Here is a 19834-nt window from a genome sequence, read left to right as displayed (position 1 = left end):
CGGAGCTGCCGCCTGCGGCTCCCCGCGGGGAACGGGGGGCTCCCCGGGCCGGGGCTGGCGCGCGCCTCCGAGCGCAAACGGCCGGGGAACTCTGTCGGTGCCTGCCCGCGCGCTTGCCCGCCAGTCTGTGCGTCTGTCTGGGTCTGTGCGAGAGTCTGAGGCTCCCGGGGAAAGCAGCGCCAGCTGGCTCCCCCAGCGCGCCGGAGCCGAGCGCCCGCCTCTCCACCGCACGGTGATTGGCGACCAGCGGCTCCTGGGCCCGTCCGAGCCCCCGGGCTGGTGCAAGGGCGTGGGATTCCCGGCTCCCGCTCCCAGGGAGGGGGCGAAGGGGGAGGGGAGCTTGGGTGAGCTTGAGAGGGAGGGAGGGACCCACCACCGAGAGGGAGCGGAGCGCCCTGGGTCAGGCTTAGAAAACGTAATTTAAGCGCACGAAGGGATGAGCTGAGAAGAGGGGGAGGCTCAGGTAAGTGGCGCGACTTCTTTGCTGCCTGTGCAGACTTTTACAAGTCTTCTGGCCGGCGAGACAGCCAAGGTATGGAGTGTTCGAAACAACTCCCAAGAGCCAGGTGTTGTCCCCTGCTTTATCTCATTTACCTCAGGCCCTACCTCTCCTTGCAAAAGCGGGATTATTAATCCCTTGATAAAAATGAAGAAACGGGCTCAAATGGGTTCAAGATAGCCTAGCCACCCATATATCATCTCATAACTCGCAAATCTGGGGCAGCCTGGAGGGCTGGAACCGTGAGCCTTGTCACTCACTGCTGCATGAAGGAAAGAGACTAGACAAGTGGTGAGCACACACTAGGGTAGACAGATGTCATATTGTAAAGTTGCACACCTGAAATTTATATAATGTATTAACCAATGTTATCCCAATACATTTAATTAAAAAGAACAGAAAAAGAAAACACTCAGCCGGCAGTAGCCTCACCTCTTCTGGATCATTCTCTCCTCCAAGTGACCAAGCTTCCATCCCCTCCAGAATGAACTGTCCCAAGACATACCAATTGTCAGAAATTAGCTGTAACAAACAGGGCTGCCCTCACCATGAAGATACATCCTATTTTCTGGGGGCCAATTCATTTACTCAGTACATTTATTTGATCCCTCCTGTTTGCAGTGATGAACAAAATATATCCTCACAGGCCAGTGGGAAAGACTCTCGTTGGTAACTCAACAGGAACCCAAATGATGACAAACACTCTAAAGGAAAAGCGTAGGCTCCTAAATGAGAAAGAATAAAAGCAGAATTTAATTTAGTTGGAGGGGGGAGAATAAGAATGTGTATGTAAGATGTCTCTCAGAAGCTGACATTTCAAATAAAACCAAAGAGAGAAGATCTTGAAATAGGAAAAGTGCTTGTCATGACAGAAAAGTTACATGCCAGAGGAAGGATAGAAACAGCAGATGGCCAGGTCAACAGGACCTTGTAGGCTGGGATGAAGCATGTAGGAATGAGAGAGAGAGAGAGAGAGAGTATACACATGTGTGTGTCTGTGTGTCTGTGTGTGTGTGCGTGTGTGTGAGACTGTGTGTGTGTGTGTGTGTGTAAGAGAGCGAGACAGTATGAGAGTAGGAGGCAACCTGTCTCCAATAAAAATGATGTGGATCATACGTGAATATGGATTGGAGGTGCTGATGCAGCGGGGAACAGATAGAGAAGCTGTTGCTAGAATCCTGGTGAGCAATGACGGTACCTTGGACCAGGGTGGTAGCAGTGGAGTGGGCATGTACCCTGCTCCAGTCCTCAGAGTACCGAGGTTAAGATGATGTCCATGCACGGCTTAGAACAAGTGACAGCTCAACATGCATAGTCTGTTTCTCTGGATACAGCAATGAAAAAAGTAAGCCCAGGCTGGAGACACAGAGAAAGTGGCATAGCTTCTGCCCAGGGCAAAACTTTTTGTAATAGCCTCACGAGAGAAATTCCAGGCTAAACAAAACACTTGGTTTCCCCCCAAGTAATCTGTTTAAGCTCTTGTGGCCTCTTTTTTATAATCCATAAAATAGAAATAAATGTAATATATCAAAAAGACATCCCAAAGATTAAGTGAATATGTTTTTCTGAATTTTATAAATGGGCTTTAAAAGTGAGAGGATGCCTTGTATTTCTGTTGCTTCATACGTCCTACATCAAACTTCAATGTGCATAAAAATCACCTGTGCTGCTGGTTTAAAATGCAGATTCCTGAGTCATGAACCATGGATATTCTGATTCAGTAGATTCGGTGTAGGCCCCAAATATGCACTTGTAGCAAGCACCTCTGGGTGATTCTGACACATATGACTTCAGTGCTTGGTGATTTTAGTAAAGAACTGGACACAAAAGGAAACTAGACATTAAGGACATGCATTACAAAACAAAACGAAATAAAAAAAAATAGTGCTTGATATCATGTCACCATGCAACAGACTGGATATAAAAGGAGACTGGGATGGACAGCACTGTGAATTATATCGCCAGATAAACACTAAAGGAAACTGGAAGGGTAAATGGTTTGTTCATACTCCCTTGAAAGTAACAATGTCCCTTATTTGCATCTCTCCACTGAGATACACACGCATAAAATCATACCCCTTGGGTCTCTCTCTTTTGAGGCCAGTACTAGAGGCCAGCACGGTCAGGTCTAGAGTCTCGGAGACCCACCTATAGCTCTGCTTTGTGCTAGACTGGCATTTCTCAACCTCAGCACCATTGACATTTGGGGCTGGATCATTCTTTATGGTGGGAGCTGTCCTGTGCATTGTAGAATGTTTAACAGCATCTCTGGCCTCTCCCCACTAGATGCCAGGAGCACCCCCACAATTGTGACAAAATGCTGTGACATTGCCAGATGTTACCCGGGGAGCAAAATCACTCCAGTGAGAACCTGGATGAATATTGTGGATCCCAATTTTATTCTGTGGTATTTTCTCCATCAACCTGGAGCCTCACAGCTTCTCATTCAACTAATCGAATATTTGTTAAGTACTCACCCTTGGAGGGACTGAGACCTCCTCTGGAATCTAATAATTTAAGTGTCCCATCCCTCACTGATTTTGCAGCTCTCCCCCCATATTCCAGTTAACCTTTGCACTCCGTACATTCCAGCCCTCTATGATGTGGTACAGAAACCAAGACCCATTCCTCGTATACTAGTAGATCTGAAGATCAAAACTTCCCATTCCACTCACTTGCAGACAACCAGGTCGAATTTCTTCTGTAGAGCTGCTATACAAACACTGCAAAGCCATAACTTCTGGAATGATTTCATCCCTTTGATATTCCAGGAACTAGCCCTGCAATATGTATAAATTGTCTTTAGATGGTGACAGAGAGTCATGAGCGAATGGTCCAGCCTTTCAGTTATGAATTGCAAAGTAGCACCCGCTTCTGAGTGACTCAGGAACACAAAACTTAGCTGATTTTAAAACTATAAATCTAAGACACTACAAAGAATATCTGAAGTTCACAGTAATCTGTCTCTGTCTGTTCGGGCTGCTGTAACAGAATACCACAGACTGGGTGGCGCATAAACAGAAATTGATTTCTCACAGTTCTGGAGGCTGGAAAGTTGAAGATCAAGGCTCCAGCAGGTACACTGTCTGGGGAGAGCACACTTCCTGGTTCATAGACAGCATTCTTGTCACTGTGTCCTCACAGGGCGGAAGGGGCAAGGGAGCTCTGGAGGTCTCTTTTATCAGGGCACTAATCCCATTCATGAGGACTCAGCCCTAAATACCATCACCTCAGGGATTACAAATTTCAACATATGAATTGGGGGGAGGGGCACAGTCAGTCAGTCTATTTGCATAAACCAATGGGGAAAGAGAAAAAGAAGGAAAAAATCCTGTTTTGCTGTATTCTGTCAAACATAGCCCAGAACCTGGCATACTGCAGGCATTCGGTAAACATTTGTGAGTAGGTAGGAAGGACGGAAGAAGGGAGGGAGGAAATGGTGGGAAATTTTGCGATGGAGAGATCACAGTTTCACTCTTAACTACTAAAAAACATTTATTTCCCCTTTTATCCCTCTAAAATCAATGATAAAGTCTGAGGCATTGGTTTTTCTTCTTTTTAAACTAACATAAGTTTAACTATTTTTTTTTTTTTTTTAATATAATATGCCTTAAGTCAAGTACCTCCTCCTGGCCAGAGCAAGAAACAAATGGCCATCCCTGTTATTTTACTCCCTTTCCTTTGGTCTCTGCTCCATGACAAGTGTCCCTTCCCATGGAAAGGAAGAAACACTGAGCCCCTCTCCCATCACAGCTGACTTTCTGCCCCATAACCAACCCTTGTTTTCCCTTCTCCTTTCCATATAGAGAGCAGAGGGACGCTGTCCTTCCACCGGCGTTTTAGAGCTGCACTGAATAGTTCGATCAGGTTTTTGACAGATTCTTGACAGTTTCCCTTAGGAAGTATTTTCATGTCCAAAGAGAAAGACATCCAAAGCCATGCAAACAAACCTAGCACAGAGTAAAACAGAAACAGAAAATAAGGCTTAACATTACAACACAGTAAAATGAAGGAATGAATGAATGAATGAATGAATAGAAATGCATTAATGTCCTTGAAGCTGTGAGAAGGAAGGGCTGCCTTCTAGCCACACAGTCCTCAAAAACAGTGGGAACAGGGGAAAGAGGTAGAAGAGGAGAGAGCAGCAGGTCCAAACTGTTTCTATCTTTTTTTAGAGATAACCATCTGGAAAAATAAGCCGTTTGCTTTAACACACTAAATAGAGCAAAATTCAAACAAGTGACATGCAACAACTTGTTTTCTATTTGTCAGTGACTATATGGGAAGCTGAACCTCATAGCTTAACAACTAGCTTTGGAAATAGATTGTCGCCAAATATAACTTAGGAATTATCAACGCCTCACATTATATTCAGGCTTTCTTTGCACTTTCTTAGGACGCTGACATTGATCTCTTCCTCTTGCAGCCTGTACCTATCTGACTTACCTGCATGAGGAAGCTTTCTCTTCTGACATCTATAGGATGAGGCTTCCTCTACACACCTCGGCTTCCCTCTGCTGATGCTCCGGCTATACATGTTGCCTCCCTGTTCTCTTCTTAGTCTTTTCCCAAGCCGTACTGTTAAGCGTAGTTTGTTTGCTCCAAGCCAGAGGCAGTATTAGAACGAGACTACTTATTTCCAAAAATAAACTCCAGGACAAGATCTGAGCTCTCTGCACAGTAGAACAGTAGAAATATAGACCTTGTAAAAGCTCTGGAAAATATCAGGCTGCTTAAGGGAGAATGATTTGGTTCACATGAAGTCTTCTCTCATTCTCCACTGTCATGATCTCATCATGTGCAGGCTTAGACCTTTGCCCCAGTGACCCCCTAATTCGCATTTCTAACACCTGAGCTAGTCAAGGCTGGGATCGACTACTGCTAATCAAAATCACCTGGGGGATCACCAAAATAACATTCTTGGGCATCCCTATGAATGTTCCAATTAAGTGGGTCTGGGATGAGGCCCAGACACCCGTCTTTTAACCAACATCTGGGCATTTTTGACGTAACTAAATCTATTACAAACCAGTAATTGTGGCCCACGGAACTTACACCTCCACTTGAATGCCAGAACTTGTCCTCATAAAGCTTCTGGGATACGTTTGACTCACTTCTCATTCATGGAGAAAGCACAGTATAATAGAATAAAGGATAGGCCTGGGATTGAATCTTTGCTATAGTGATGAGTGGTAAGTATTTTTTATTATTATTATTGATTAGATTTTGAGGTAAGAGAGGATAATTTGCCTTCTAAATGTTTCCATCTCCCATTTTTCTGGTTTAACCTATGATATAGACTTGCTCAAATATATAATAACACTTTCTTTTTGGCAAAAATTATTGGTCCAAGAGGTGGGATCTGGACTCAAGTGTGGATCCACTGGTGTGGATCTGCACAATTTGGAAGAATGAACCCATCTTTCTGTTGAGGTTGTCACAATGTATGTAAAGCCTGAATTTGTCAGCAGCCATCTTCACGATCTGCAAAAAGGAAATACATAGAGAAGTAGAAAAGAAAGAGGAAAATACACAGATTCCAGTCTGAAGCCATGATTCGTGTACCTTCTCCTTTAATCCTCGAAATCACTACCATTTAAGGCAAGAAACCTCTCTCCAACTCTCCTTTCCCCTGAAATTGGTCTGGATTGAGTTTCTATCACTTTCAATGAAGTAATCCTAGTACTTCGTTCTATGTGACCTTGAACACAAAGTTTTAATGTGCTCCGCTCTCACACAGGGAGAATAATCCTTCCAGTGCCTGTGTGTGCATTAGGAAATGGTGCTCCTTCACATTTTTTTTTATTTCCATGAGGACTGAATGAAGCGACATATATAAAAGGTCTGATGCAGAACCCAGAACCATTGGTGCTCAATAATGGTAGCTGTTTTCCCCTTTTAAGAACTTCCTGTGAACCTTATTCCTGCAGCCATTCCACTTCCTGAGGCTGTGAACTCTTGCTTAGAGATGGATGCCCTTTGCATGTTCTTTCACCCAAACTCCAGGCTGGACATCGATACTTCCCATGTGATGCGAGGGCTGCAGCTTCTGAACACAGTGCCTGTGTGTGCATTAGGAAATGGTGCTCCTTTCTGTACAGGCACATGAGAGTGTTCAAAAGTTGGAAGCTATGCGAATTAGGACAAGAGTACCTGCTTTGGGCTAATGACATCTTTTGAGGACAAGATTTAGAAGCCTAGGACCAACTGTATTTCATTTTAGCTCGTGCCCAGAGAGGGCAGAGCTATCCATAGTGTGTGGCTTGTGTCGCAACCTCCCCTTAGGTCTTATCTTAGATTGGGCAGCTGTTAAGAGCAAAGATTCACCCCACCTACTGCTGTGCACTGCGTTACTATTTCTAAATTACCAGTTTCATCACTTCCCGCTCTTTACTCGGCACCCTTTTCATGTAGTCACACCATCTCAAAAGGCGGGGCTGTGCAAGGATGGGTGAATGCATTATGTCCTTAGTCACTTACTGAAATTCCCTGAAACTGTCCCCACCAAGGCCAGACTCTAAAGAATAATTTCATAATCATGAAAGAACAATAACGCTATTTACAATAAATCCAAAGAAATAAAAAGATATAGACCCTACTCCTTTCACTCAGAAAAAATCATTTAAAATGTTTATGAGACAGTGTTTGGCAATGCTTATCTTCTTTAAATAGTTGCAGCATTTGAAGCTAACGATCACTGCCTCATTCTCAAAACCCTCTCACCTCCTCAGCTTCCAGGCCATTACTTTGTCCTGGGTTTTTTTTATTATTTTTTTCCTCTTGTTTAATTTTTACTTAGCAATTATTTCTCTACCCTTTTTATGTCCCTTAAACATTTGTGCTCTCTAGACTTCCATCCTTGTCCCTTATCTTTTCTTGTAAAATAGTCTCCATTCTTGCGCATTCAGATCCTATCTGATTTGCTGATGACTCCCAGATCTGCTATTCCAGCCCAAGTCTCTATCCCAAATTCTAGACCCTTATTTCCAACCACCGACAGGACATTTTTAACAGGATACAACAGAGGCACCTTAAACTCAAGAAGGCACAAATCAAGTATAAACCATCCACTACTCTCCATCTGCCCAGAATCCCAAATAGGAAGTTTGGGAGCATCCCCGGCATATGGGAGGTGAAGGGAAGCAAAGAGGGTCAATTAGTCACCAAATCTACTGTAAAAATGACTCTGGAACAGTCTTTCCCATCCTCATCTTGACTGCCTTAATTCAGGTCCTCAGCATTTGTCGCCCTTTAAGACTAGGGACGTTGCATCCAGGACAGACACCCGATCGACCTGCCTGGGTTAAGCCCGCTTCCTCTTGTTCCCGCAACAGCTGCCTAGAGCAGAGAGTGCACCATTGTCACCTTTGTTCTCAGTGCCAAGAACAGGGCTACCAGACAAACACTTGGAAAATCACTGAATCAAAAATCATTGCCCAGAAGGAAACTGATCCGGACTGCTTAGACAGGCACTTTATGTCACCTCCTCAGCCAGCCCGACTGTGGAACCTTGTTACTACGACCTCCTGTAAGGAACAAATTCCACAACCCAACAGGTTCCACACCTGCCTGAGAACGAGCTCCAGCTGTTTTTGTTTGTTTTCACTCTTTCTCTCATTCCCCAGCTTGACCTCATTTCCATTCCCTCCCACACCCTCTCATGCACAGAGAGGTCTTTCCTCCTTCCCTTCCTAACAAAACCATGCATTTTTGTGCTTAAATAATTCTGAGTTTCTTGAGGCTTACCCTGACCATTATGGCCAAGCAATTCCCCACCTCAGCAGATATTCTCAACCTGAGTGCGCAATGGCCAAGTCCCACCCTCTGAGATTCTGAGTTGATGGGTCAGAATTGGGAATATCTTTTTAAAGACCCCTGGCTTCAGGTGACTCTAACATGCAGCCAGATGCAATCTGAGAGTCTGCATACTCGAGTGCAGTCCCCAGACCAGCAGCATCCACATCCCCTGGAAGCTCATTAGACATGCAGAGTCCCAGGACCTGCCCCGCACCTGCTGGAACCAGAACCTGCATCAGATCAAGACCACAGGGGACGATCTGCACATGAACTTTTCAGAAGTGCTGCAGTAGAGTCATACAGACAGGACTTTGACTTGAACTGGGTGAACTTAGTCTCCTGCCCTCAGTTTCCCCATCTACAAGATGGCGCTAATAATAGTACTGTCTCACGGGGACGTAGGGAACAGGAAAAGGGATTATCGTGATCGCCAGGTTAAACGCTAGACTTGATAAGGGGTAGCCTCATTTTCTCTCTGCCCTCCTCCCCACCCCCACCCCAGCTTCATCCCTCTGCCCACTACAGTAGGGGCAAGAGAGCAAGTAGACGCTCTTTATCCCCAAGATACGGACTGTGTTATCCTGGGGAGTACAGACAATGGGAGGCCTGCAGATTCCACATTTACATCCAAATTAAACATTTCCAATTTAAGCATGCTAAGAGGTTGCAGCTCCCTTGATTTATCTGCATCACCCAAAATACGGCCATGATCTGGCCATTAGGTACCCCGTCGACTCAGTCACAGGATCACCACTTGTCCGTGAGGGCTGCACAGAGCCTGTGGCCCGTTAAGCAGGCAATTTGTTTCCAGAAGCTGCACAGCGACTTGGCCCCACCAAGCTTGAGGCTGGGTTTCCCCGAGACTGCAAGGCACAATTTCAAGAGGCAGATCATTTAAAAACAATTATTGGAACTCAACCGGCTTTTGCAAGGAATTAATTTAAGAAATCCAAGGTGCCAGAGGGATAATAGTAAAAGGGATGGGAACGGGGTATTTCTTGTTTTTAAAGCAGTCTGGGATCTATTTAGAGAGGTTCCAAACATCAGGGGTTGTGTCCAGACTGCAACCTAATACTTTATATTGCTCTCTTTCTGTAAAGTTCTAGCTCCCCGATGATTGGATAAAGTCTCTCTGAAAAGCTAACAGTGCACGGGACATAATAACAGCCTCGGGACATCAGAGCTGCTTGTGCCTGCCCTGCAGTACTGGACGTTTTTATGTGCATTACATTAAGAGCTTCCATCTCTCTGGACAAAGGGGGAAGCGCTTCCATGGTGGGTGGCCCCAATTAAACCCTGTGCCTAGTGAGTTTCCGCCGAGGCTGACTGGAAGGCAGCCAGGCTGATTAGAAAGCAGGTACCTTAAATGGCCCAGTGCTGCCATAATGCCCTGGAAAACTGCTAAACGACACAGAAGAAAATCATTACAATTGAAACTCCCCCCCACCCTTGCTCCCTCATGCCTGAAAAACACCCACTTCTTCAGAATTGCCTAAATATTGCTTTGTCTAATGAATTAACTGTACAGTAAATGAAAGATCTCTCAGAAACACAGTGTTGAACATCCTGCTTTAATTATGAAACACATTTGGTTTACGAGCACATAAAAGGAATGCAGTCAAAAACAAAACAAAAACAAACCTCCCCCCCCCCAAAAAAAATAAAAGAAGATATATTGCCACATACACTATAGAGCTGACAAGTAGGTTTAATATATGGACGGTTTGTGGATATTACATAATATAAAATAATAATAAGTATTTTTTATGATGACAAAACCAATAAAGCTCTTTTTGAACACATTGCAAAATAAAGTATAATGAGAGAATAAGAACAATTCATCATCGTCCACCCTCAAAGATGAACACAGATAACACGGTATCTTCCTTTCGTAAGCTTTGTAGCCAAGATTGCATTGATTATACTTTCATGTGCTGCTTCATTTAACTAGTATTATTATTACAAGGAATATGTTGCAGGTATTAAAATTTCTGGTGCCACCGCTGTTAATGGCTGGGGCATAATCCATCAAAGGAGTGTAACATAACACACTGAGAAAAAATTTGGAAGCTCCCTTGGGTAGGACAGCCGAGCTCTAACAGACAATAGCAGCGGCAGGGACATCTATTCCACCGCCCCTGTGCTAGGGAAGGGAGGCGGAGAGTAATACTCCTTGGGTTACTCTAGGCCAAACACTGTACCAGAGTATGTTCGGTGGGGTACCTAATTCAATGCTCCAACAACACTGTGAGGGAATTATTACTAATCCTCTTTAATAGATAAGGAAACTGGGGTTTGTTGACAGATGAGGTCATTGGCCAAGGGCACAGAGCTAGTGAGGCAGAGCCAGGATGAAGACCCAGATCGCCCTTCATTCTTACTCCTTTCCCATCTGCAGACACACAGCAGTGCAGTCAAAAGAGTGTGATTTGGGAGTTCAAGTGTTTGTCCCATACCATGCAAAAGAGACAAGTGCTCAATGAATACATGTTGCATAAATACCTTTTCTTCTACTTTAAATTTCATAGGTACTATCATTTGCAAACCTGATGATAGCACCCACAAAACATTAGATATGCGAGGTTGCACCTTTTCCCAAGAGCTACCATTTTGAATTGAATTTTACGTATGAAGCATATCATAGGTTTAGCTAATAACGCAGAAGTAGGAAAATAGAAGCACAAGGTATACATATGTCTCAAAAGGCCCCACTGTGGTAGAGAGAGACTCAAGTTGATTTGAGAAATGGATAGTAGTGACAACAACGACGATGATGATAAAGTTACTCCCACTAATTGATTGCTTGCTTGGTACTCAGCCAAGCACTGTGAACATTTAAAGAAAATAAGCATCAAACCACTCTGCAAAATAGTTTCCTAATCTGGAAAATGAAATTAAGAGCGTCTAATGCACAAAGAAATTTTAAGTAATTACCAGTTGACCTAAGTTGGATAAATGGTAGTGGTAGAATTTGAAACTAGGTCTGCTGTTTTCCAGAAACACATGTGAGGTCCAACTCATCATCTTTTTATTGGGTAGCATGATGCATTGGGCCAGTGGGTACCACCAGCTCCCAATCATGCCAGCAGTGGTTTTGGGTTTCCGGGGAGTCTTAGTGTGGGGAGAGAAAGCTCTTGTGCTCCTGGAATTGCCAGCAGATGCCCGTGTAGCCATCCCTGAAGGCCTGACCAGACAAGACCTCAGCTGGAAATGGGCAGTGTCTGGAATTCATCCTTACTTTCAGAGTTCACCAAAAGGACCTTCATAATTCACATGGGCTATCCCTGGGTGTCAGAAAGTGGCATTTATATGCTTAAATTATAGGGGAAAGGAATTGAAAGAAGCAAAAATCAGGACATGTGCTGGAGAGAGGAGGAAATTTAAAAGGATAAAAACATAGAGGAAAAAAACCCAAAGCCAGTAACTATCAAATGGATGGAACAGCATGTAAAGACAAGTAAACCATTTAACAAGAGGCAAAGAGAGGGAATGGTGTGTGAAAAATAGCCTCAGATAATAAATATTGGTATGTATTACACTTGTGTAGCCACTTAACTGCTTTGACACGACAGCCCTATGAGATGGGTAATATAAACAGCAACTGATAAAGTCTAAGCTAGAACATAGATTATGGTCCTTCTGAACCTTTTTTACTCCATCTTTATGTAAGCGCAGTTTACCCTGTCCCTTCAATGTGGCTACAACTGGTGTGACCCCTAATTCCTTTATATTGTTGGAAATCTAGTGGCCTTGATGGAATTTGAGTGACTTTCTAGACATCTCCTTTTTCCACATTCCTTCTGGCCCCCACTGAACTCTCAAGGTCAGACTCTCACCTCTTCCCTTATTCTCTCCTCTGTCCCACGTCACCTCATAGAAGATAGCCTTTTTTGTTTGCTCCAAACCACTCTACAAAGGCATTTGTGTGTGTAGCAGTTGTTACTAAAGTTTGGGGGCTCGAATGCTTTTTCTTACATATATAGTGGTAAAATACTGTATTAGTCAAGGTTTTCCAGAGAAAAAGAACCAATAAGAGGGAGACAGATAGATAGATAGAGATATAGAGATATAGAAAGAGATAATTGTAAGGGATTGGCTCACCCAATTATGAAGGCTGACAAGTTCCATAATCTGCCAACAGAAGCCAGAGGCCCAGGAAAGTCACAGGTGTAGTTCCAGTCCAAAGCCAAAGGACTGAAAACCAGTGGAGCCATGGGGTAAGTCCCAGTCTGAGCTGGAAGCCCTGAGAACCAGAAGCTCTGATGTCCAAGTACAAGATGGACGTCCTAGCTCAGCAGAGAGCATGAACTCACCCTTCCTCCACCTTTTTGTGCTACTCAGGCCCTCAGTGGGTTGGATGATGCCCACAGGCACAGGTGAGGGTCACCTTCATCACTCAGACTACCCATTCAAATGCTAATCTCTTCTGGAAACATTCTCACAGACACACCCAGAAATAAAGTTTTATCAGCTATCTGGGCATCTCTGAGACCAGTCAAGTTGACACATAAAGTTAACTATCACAAGTACACATAACATAAAATTTACTATTTTAACCATCTGAAAGTGTACAATTTGGTAACCTTAAGTGCATCCGCCATGCCGTGCAACCATCACCACCATCAAATGGGTTTACATCACAGAGGCCCAAACAGACTTAAAGTGATATCAGACAGCCCCTTCTTACAGGCCCATTGGCCCCCTGCCATGTTGCTTAAAGTCTCCATAAATCCAAAGACTCTCCATTTCTTTCCTTTTCTCCTGCCTTTTGTGCAGAACAATTTAGCCTCCACCCACTGTCAAGTTCCAGGCCTATCTTAGCATATCCAGTAACTTATAAATGTGGTTGACAGAAATAAAAGGGCCTTCATTCTTTGCTTTACAGAACAGAATAACAGAAGTGCTGATGTTTCAGATCGCCTTTCTGCTTACCTAGTCTCCACCAGTGAAAAGAAGCTGGAAAGAGATTGATTTCCCTATGACTATAAAGAGTGTCATTTCCCTCAGAAGGCAGAAATATCAATCATCAGTTTAGGCTTAAGACAAAAAAATTGTTGCTTTTGTCAATTTCTAATATATATATATAAAAGCTGGAATACATTTTCTCAAGGATGGAGCTGGGAGTAAAACCAAGCCAGATCTTCTCATCACCAGTTCAGACTGACCTAATGGGTTCATTTATAAAGGTCAACCCAATAGGCCATAACTGGCATGAGCCTGAGCTTGGATTTCTCTGTGGGAAGCCTTTCAAACTACCCCAACCCCTCCAAAATGGGTTGATAACCCTTCTTTGTGTTCTTTGAACACTATTTTGCTCTATATAGAAAATTACAATAAAGTAGAATGGCTTTCCTCCTAGACTTTGAGCCTCTGAGATCTAGGGGCTCTGTTCATTCTATCTTAAATGGTGGTTCTCAACCAAGGTCACTAGAGCTAAGGTGCTCACCCAGAAACAATTCCGACCCCTCACACCCAGAGGACATTGGCAATGTCTGGAGACATATTTGGTTGTCGTAATTGGGATAGGGGTTGCTACTAGCATTTAATGTGGATATTTAGAATGCCACTAAATATCCTACACTGCACAGACCAGAACCCCCACAACAAAGAGTTTTCCCATCCAAAATGTCAATAGTGTTGACCTTAAAAGTTATTCATTTAGCAAATATTTATTAAGCACTGTCTTTGTATCACATCTTATGCTAAGGGTTGGAAACACCTTATGCCTATTTCCTTATTATTATTAGTTTTGTGATAACAATAGTGAACACCCCATGAGCACTAAAGGGTATGAGGTCCTATGTTAAGTCTTCACATATACAATATTATCTTCTATGATCTTCACAATGCCTCTGTAATTTCACCATCTCAGATGATAGAGTGGAAGCGCAGAGAGGTTGAGTAACTTTCCTAAGGCAACATGACATCTGGCTGATGTTCCTGATTCATAACAATGGCACACAATTGCCATAAAAAGCAATTAGTATATACAGCGTAAGGCTGTTATAGAAATTATTGAACTTATCTTATTGCGCATATTAATGATATTACCAAATAGTAGGCTTTCCGGCTAGAATCTTGAGAATGACCTATTCTGTGGTAGACAGTTTTAGAGATGCTAGATTGTCACTTAAGGTAAGAAAGAAGGCAAATCTAAGAACGGGATGCGATTATAGGGGATTTTGAATGGTCAATTATTCCCTAGGTTGGTGAATCTTTCCTGAAGACCTTTGGCAAGAGAATGAATGTGTGTGTGTGTGTGCGTGTGTTGTGTGTGTTGTGTGTGTGTTGTGTGTGTGTGTGTACATGCTTGTGTGTGCATGAGCACATGCTGGGAAGAACAGTCGTAATCTATGGCAGAAAAGAGAGAGCATCCTGATAGATGATGATAGTGATGAGAGCCTGAACCAACTGACGAACAGACATTTCTATTTATTAGAATTTCCATCCATCTCTTTTCAGTAAATGTTTCTATTTCTTTGCCCAAATCAAAAATCCTCTGTGAAGGAGTCACTGTGGAAGGATCTTAGGGGTAATGTCTGTGAGAAGAAGTAAAGAGGATCCAGGAAGGCTGGGAAACTCATCAGCATTTAATGTGGATATTTAGAATGCCACTAAATATCCTACACTGCACAGACCAGAACCCCCACAACAAAGAGTTTTCCCATCCAAAATGTCAATAGTGATGACCTTAAAAGTTATTCATTTAGCAAATATATAGATTATAGAAGATAATATTGTATATGTGAAGACTTAACACAGGACCTCATACCCTTTAGTGCTCATGGGGTGTTCACTATTGTTATCACATAAAATGGGTCTGAGCCCAAGGGAAGGAGAGAAGAAAAGATGGTTGAATGGATGCATCTTAGGCTTTCATGTAGTGTAAGGAATGTTCCAGAAGGCCACTGAAGAAGTGTAAGCCAAAGCCAGCCATCAGAGGAATGGGCCTGCGTATTGCTGCTATGCATACTCGTCAGCAAGGAGCAGCCCACCTTGGAAGTGTGGCCTTGGCACAAATGCTGCAATGGAATCCTGCGCACGGCAGCTGGGCCCTCGGTCAGTTACCCTCCCTGCAGTTGAAAATTCTGAGGTACATTCTCATAACCTCCACACTAAGTACTTTTAAATATTTAATAAAATGTGTACAAATACTCTGCCTTTGATTCAACTAGACATATATGTACTGAAACACATGCCTTTTGGGCAAATAGCATGTCACCTGCTTGCCCTCTGAATTGCACTCGAGCATCAATTTGTGGTAGTAGCTTAAAGCCAGTGAGCTCATCTGCTTGCAGGACATGTTATACACACCCCTCTCTGTGTACAGTTGATCTTCCACTCCACCCCTCTTCCCCCGCAAAGTCCTATTATGTGTTTTGTTTCATATTAAAACCTGTACCTCAGCTTTGATTGTCTGGCCCCCCTATTTCTTTCTGCAGTTCCTAGGCCTGGGATAATAAGTTATAAACACTGCAATCATGTGTAAACAATACCTCTACAAGGTGAGCTCCCAGCAAAGGAGGGAGTCTAATAGTCATTCTTCTCTTGAGGGTCCTGCCCTTCCTCCCCAGGATAGCGTGGATGATGCAAGGAGTGAGCCTGAGCTGCTGGATCCAGGTCAGCCAGCTGGAAGTCCTTTCGTAGGACATAAAACAGTAGTCAAGCAGGGCAGATGGAGGTGAGAGGCCTTCCGGATCCTACCTGAGTGCTCTGTAGGTGGCCGCAGGGCACTTGACTCAGATCCAAGAGAGGCACCTGGCTCTAGGCTGGCATGGAGCCAGTTTCAGAGGGTAAGCTTGCTGTGAACGACGGTGTCTGGACTCAGTTCATGCTTTATTGTTATGTGTCTCTTTAAAACTAATTCCTCACTGAAAGATGTTTGAAACCTAAGCCTCTCCATCCTCCCTCCCCCTTTCACTTTCAGTTGCAGGCACCTGCCCCTATTGAAAATCAGGAGAGTCCAGCTAATAAGCAAATCCTTGTTGGAAATTGCAAGACAGGGCTGTTGAAATATGGAAGCTTCTCCAAAGTCTAGAAATGACTCAGGAAAGAGCAAACTTGTCCACCTCCCATAGCATCCAAGGCCTAGCAATAAATGAAGAGGGAGTGATTCCTCAAAAATGTTTGGAACATACTGATGTAATGAGAATGGTCTTCAAAAAATGTAAATGGGCCAGTATAGTGGTTCTCAAAGCCTGGTCCCTACACCAGCAGCATCAAAATCCCCCGGAAACTCATTAGAAAGGCAAATTTATGACACACCCACACCTACTGAATCAAAAAATCTAGAGGTGGGACTCAGCACTCTGGTTGATGAGTAGAGAATGGATTGGGAAGAAACAAGAGTAGGAAGTGCAATTAGGACTGCAGTGCAGTAGTGGGGGCCAGAGACGAGGCTGGAGGTAGAGATTCAGAGATACAGAAGGGATTAAGAGGCATTGGGAAGAGACCTTCCTGGGGAGAGGGAGACAAAGGTGTTAAAATGGGTGCTGTTTCTGGCTTCCACAGCTAGAAGAATGGGGATACCATTCAACGAGGTAACATCTTCAAAAAGCATAAGGTTTGGGACAGGATAGAGGGTGAGATATGAAAAATTAAGCTCTTAAAATGTTGAGTTTAAGCTGTTCTTAAGACTTAGAGATATAAGCCTGGAATAGGATGGCAGAGAAAAGATTCGGGCTGGAGACATCAAAACATGAAGTGACTTACACATGTGTCTCAGGTTGAAGCATATATAGAATGAGAAGACCAGCAGTCTCAGGATCCATCCTGGGGGTGCTCCAACACATGTGACTCTTGTAGAGTAAGGGCCCTATAAAAGTTTGTGTAATAACATAAAGAAGAAAGAAGGAGGGGAAAGGAGGAAAAAATAAGAGTATTGGGATAAAAACTGTGGCTCTGCCATCTGAATGAGTTACTTATTCCTTCCAAGCCTCAGTTCCTCCGTCTGTAAAAAGCGGGGAGAATAGTCCGTATCTCATATGTACACTGCAAGGATTGTATGAGGCAACATTTAGCACATAGAAATATGCTCGACAAACCATAGCAATCATCACCCTGTGCAAAGTATAACAGAAAGGCTCTTAAAATATTATTATGGAATTACTACATGAGTAAATCACTGATCAAATAATAATATCAATCCCCTTTCTAATAGAATCATTTTTCTGAGATCCAATTTGTAATAATGGAGTGGGGGCAGGGGAGGGAGTGTGTCTGAGTTTTTTGTACCATTTGGTAACCTTGGGCATTCATTTTGAGCCTCTAGCCTCATTGAAGAAATTGTGAAAAAACTGAGACATGATTTCAACCTAGCAAAAAAAAAAAAAAAAAAAATTAAAGACAGATTAGACTATCTTTGTTACGTTGCTTTTCTCTAAGGAAGTAATTAAAACCCTGCATTACACATATCAGAAGGGATTGTGCCAATGATTTCATCTGACCTATCTCACTGTATAAACCTTGTCACTTTAAAATATCCATATTAACTTTGGAGGACCTCATCTCTTTCAGAACTATCATCTCTAATGCACTTATACAATAAAATTATAAGGCAAATAAATATCAAGAGTTGTAAGAGACTCCAAAATGGCTAGACAAATGAGTATGTTTCTAGAAGGTGACCTGAGACCTGTTTTTTAACAACGAAAGCTAGGGTTGTTACAAGAAAGTGAACTTTAAAAGTTTGGCATTATTGCATTTTTGAATAAAATTTTAAGTATACTCCTAGCACTGATTGAAGGAATATCCTGAGCCCTCTGAGAATATGGGAGCAGCATGCTCTGAATGCCATATCCTAGAATATGATGTAAGAATTATAACTCCAAAGATGTCCCCAGCCAACAACCATGAGATGGCTTTACCTTGGAGGAAGTCCTGGAACCAGGGCTATCCCCTGAAATTTCATAAATTACAAGAGGATAATCCTAATGAATGATGCTAACTGACAAGGTGTTTACAAGAACTCTAAAAGCCTCACTATAGAGAATTCATGATCAATCTCTCTGAAACATACTTCTCTTTGCATTTTAAAAATCAGGAAATAAGGTGTTGTCTAATTAATTGCATCTTAGAAACAGGATGGTAAGGAGAAGAATAAACAAAAACCAGGATTTAGTGGGTGCTTACTTTGTACTGGAAACCATGCTACACTTGTGTATGCTTTAGCCATTTAATCCTCACCATAATCCCACAATGAAGGTATTGCTGTTCTGCCTATTTCACAGAGAAAGAAACTGAGGCACAGAAAGGTCAAATAACTTATGCAAGGCCACCTGATTAGTGAATGATGAAGCTGGGATTACGCAGTTTATCTGACTCCAGACCAAGCTCTTTTAACATGAAGCAAGAGGCAGTTTTATTAGCCTTTCTCTCCCTCCAGCCAACAAATAATAACACTACCTCCTTGTTGGAAAAAAAAAAAAAGTCAAGGAAGATCATATAGTTACATAGATATGAAAATTCTGTGAATCTGAAGAAAAATAAAGTGTTAGCTATAATTATCATTGTTGTTTAGAAAATAAGAAAAATGCTATAAGTAGAAAAACTAGAATGGTAGAAATATTGGAAACTGAGTCCAATTGTTTCTGTGCAACCTCATTTCCTTTCTTTCTTCTCTCCCTCCTCCTCTCCTCTCCTCCCCTCTCCTTCCTTCCATCCATCCATCCTTCCTTCTGCCAAACTGTGTACCACCAGAACTATTTACTTATTTTTATGTAACTTAACTTCACAAACTTTAAAGTGATTTTATCTAATGTGAATATATTAATCGTTTAAAACATTAAGCTATAATATTTTTTTAAATTCTGTCTGCCCCCAAGAACCTTCTGGAGTGCCAGCAGTGGACTGCATTCCCCACACTGGCGAGTCTAGTTGGAATGATGGAGAATGCAGGGAAGAAGACAAAAGAAAGCAAACAATGGCTTGGAGACATGGTGGCTCCAGACCTCTCATCTCCAACATCTTTTTTCAGCTTCTCAAAGAATCCCCGTAGGGCACAACTTGGTTGCCTGGGAAACTCTGGTCTGTATAACTTGACCACATGTCATCCTGTGACATATGGAAGGGCTCCCTAGCCACACCAAGGACCTGTCATAGATATGTCACCCCATATCAAAACATTTCATGCACAGTGAGCTCTGAATTTAAAATTCAAAAGGTTATCCATCAGGAAGAGAAGGTATCACAAAATAAAATATGAAATGTTCTAAATTCAGCAATAGATTTAAGAACATATAATACTGTGGTCTCATGTATTTGGGAAAAAAAAAAAAAAAAGTAGCAAAGCCCAAATGTTTAGCTTCAAAAAAGGGAAATATCTAGTCAGTTCTCCTCCAATGTCTTCTCTGAGGTCCAATTAATCAAATGAGAATGGATCCAAAACTGGTAGCCACTTGCCAAGCCTGCAAAAAAATGTCTGATTCTGATTATTAAGTAAACAACTCCCAAAAACAGAAGGATTATGGAGAAAGACAAACATTTTCTTTCCTTGAATTGCAGCATTTTGAACTCCTCTCATGAGTTAGTGGTAGGGAA

General features: G+C 42.7%; 1 protein-coding gene across 1 annotated transcript in view; it reads right to left on the bottom strand.

Moving 5' to 3' along the window:
- Window positions 1-19834, bottom strand: part of ADAMTS18 (ADAM metallopeptidase with thrombospondin type 1 motif 18) — a 364329-nt gene that overhangs the window by 129866 nt on the left and 214629 nt on the right. The window lies entirely within an intron of this gene.

The sequence above is a fragment of the Pteropus alecto genome, unplaced genomic scaffold (genome assembly GCF_000325575.1).
Source record: "Pteropus alecto unplaced genomic scaffold, ASM32557v1 scaffold42, whole genome shotgun sequence".
NCBI lineage: Eukaryota > Metazoa > Chordata > Mammalia > Chiroptera > Pteropodidae > Pteropus > Pteropus alecto.
This window is presented reverse-complemented; position numbering and strand designations above follow the sequence as displayed.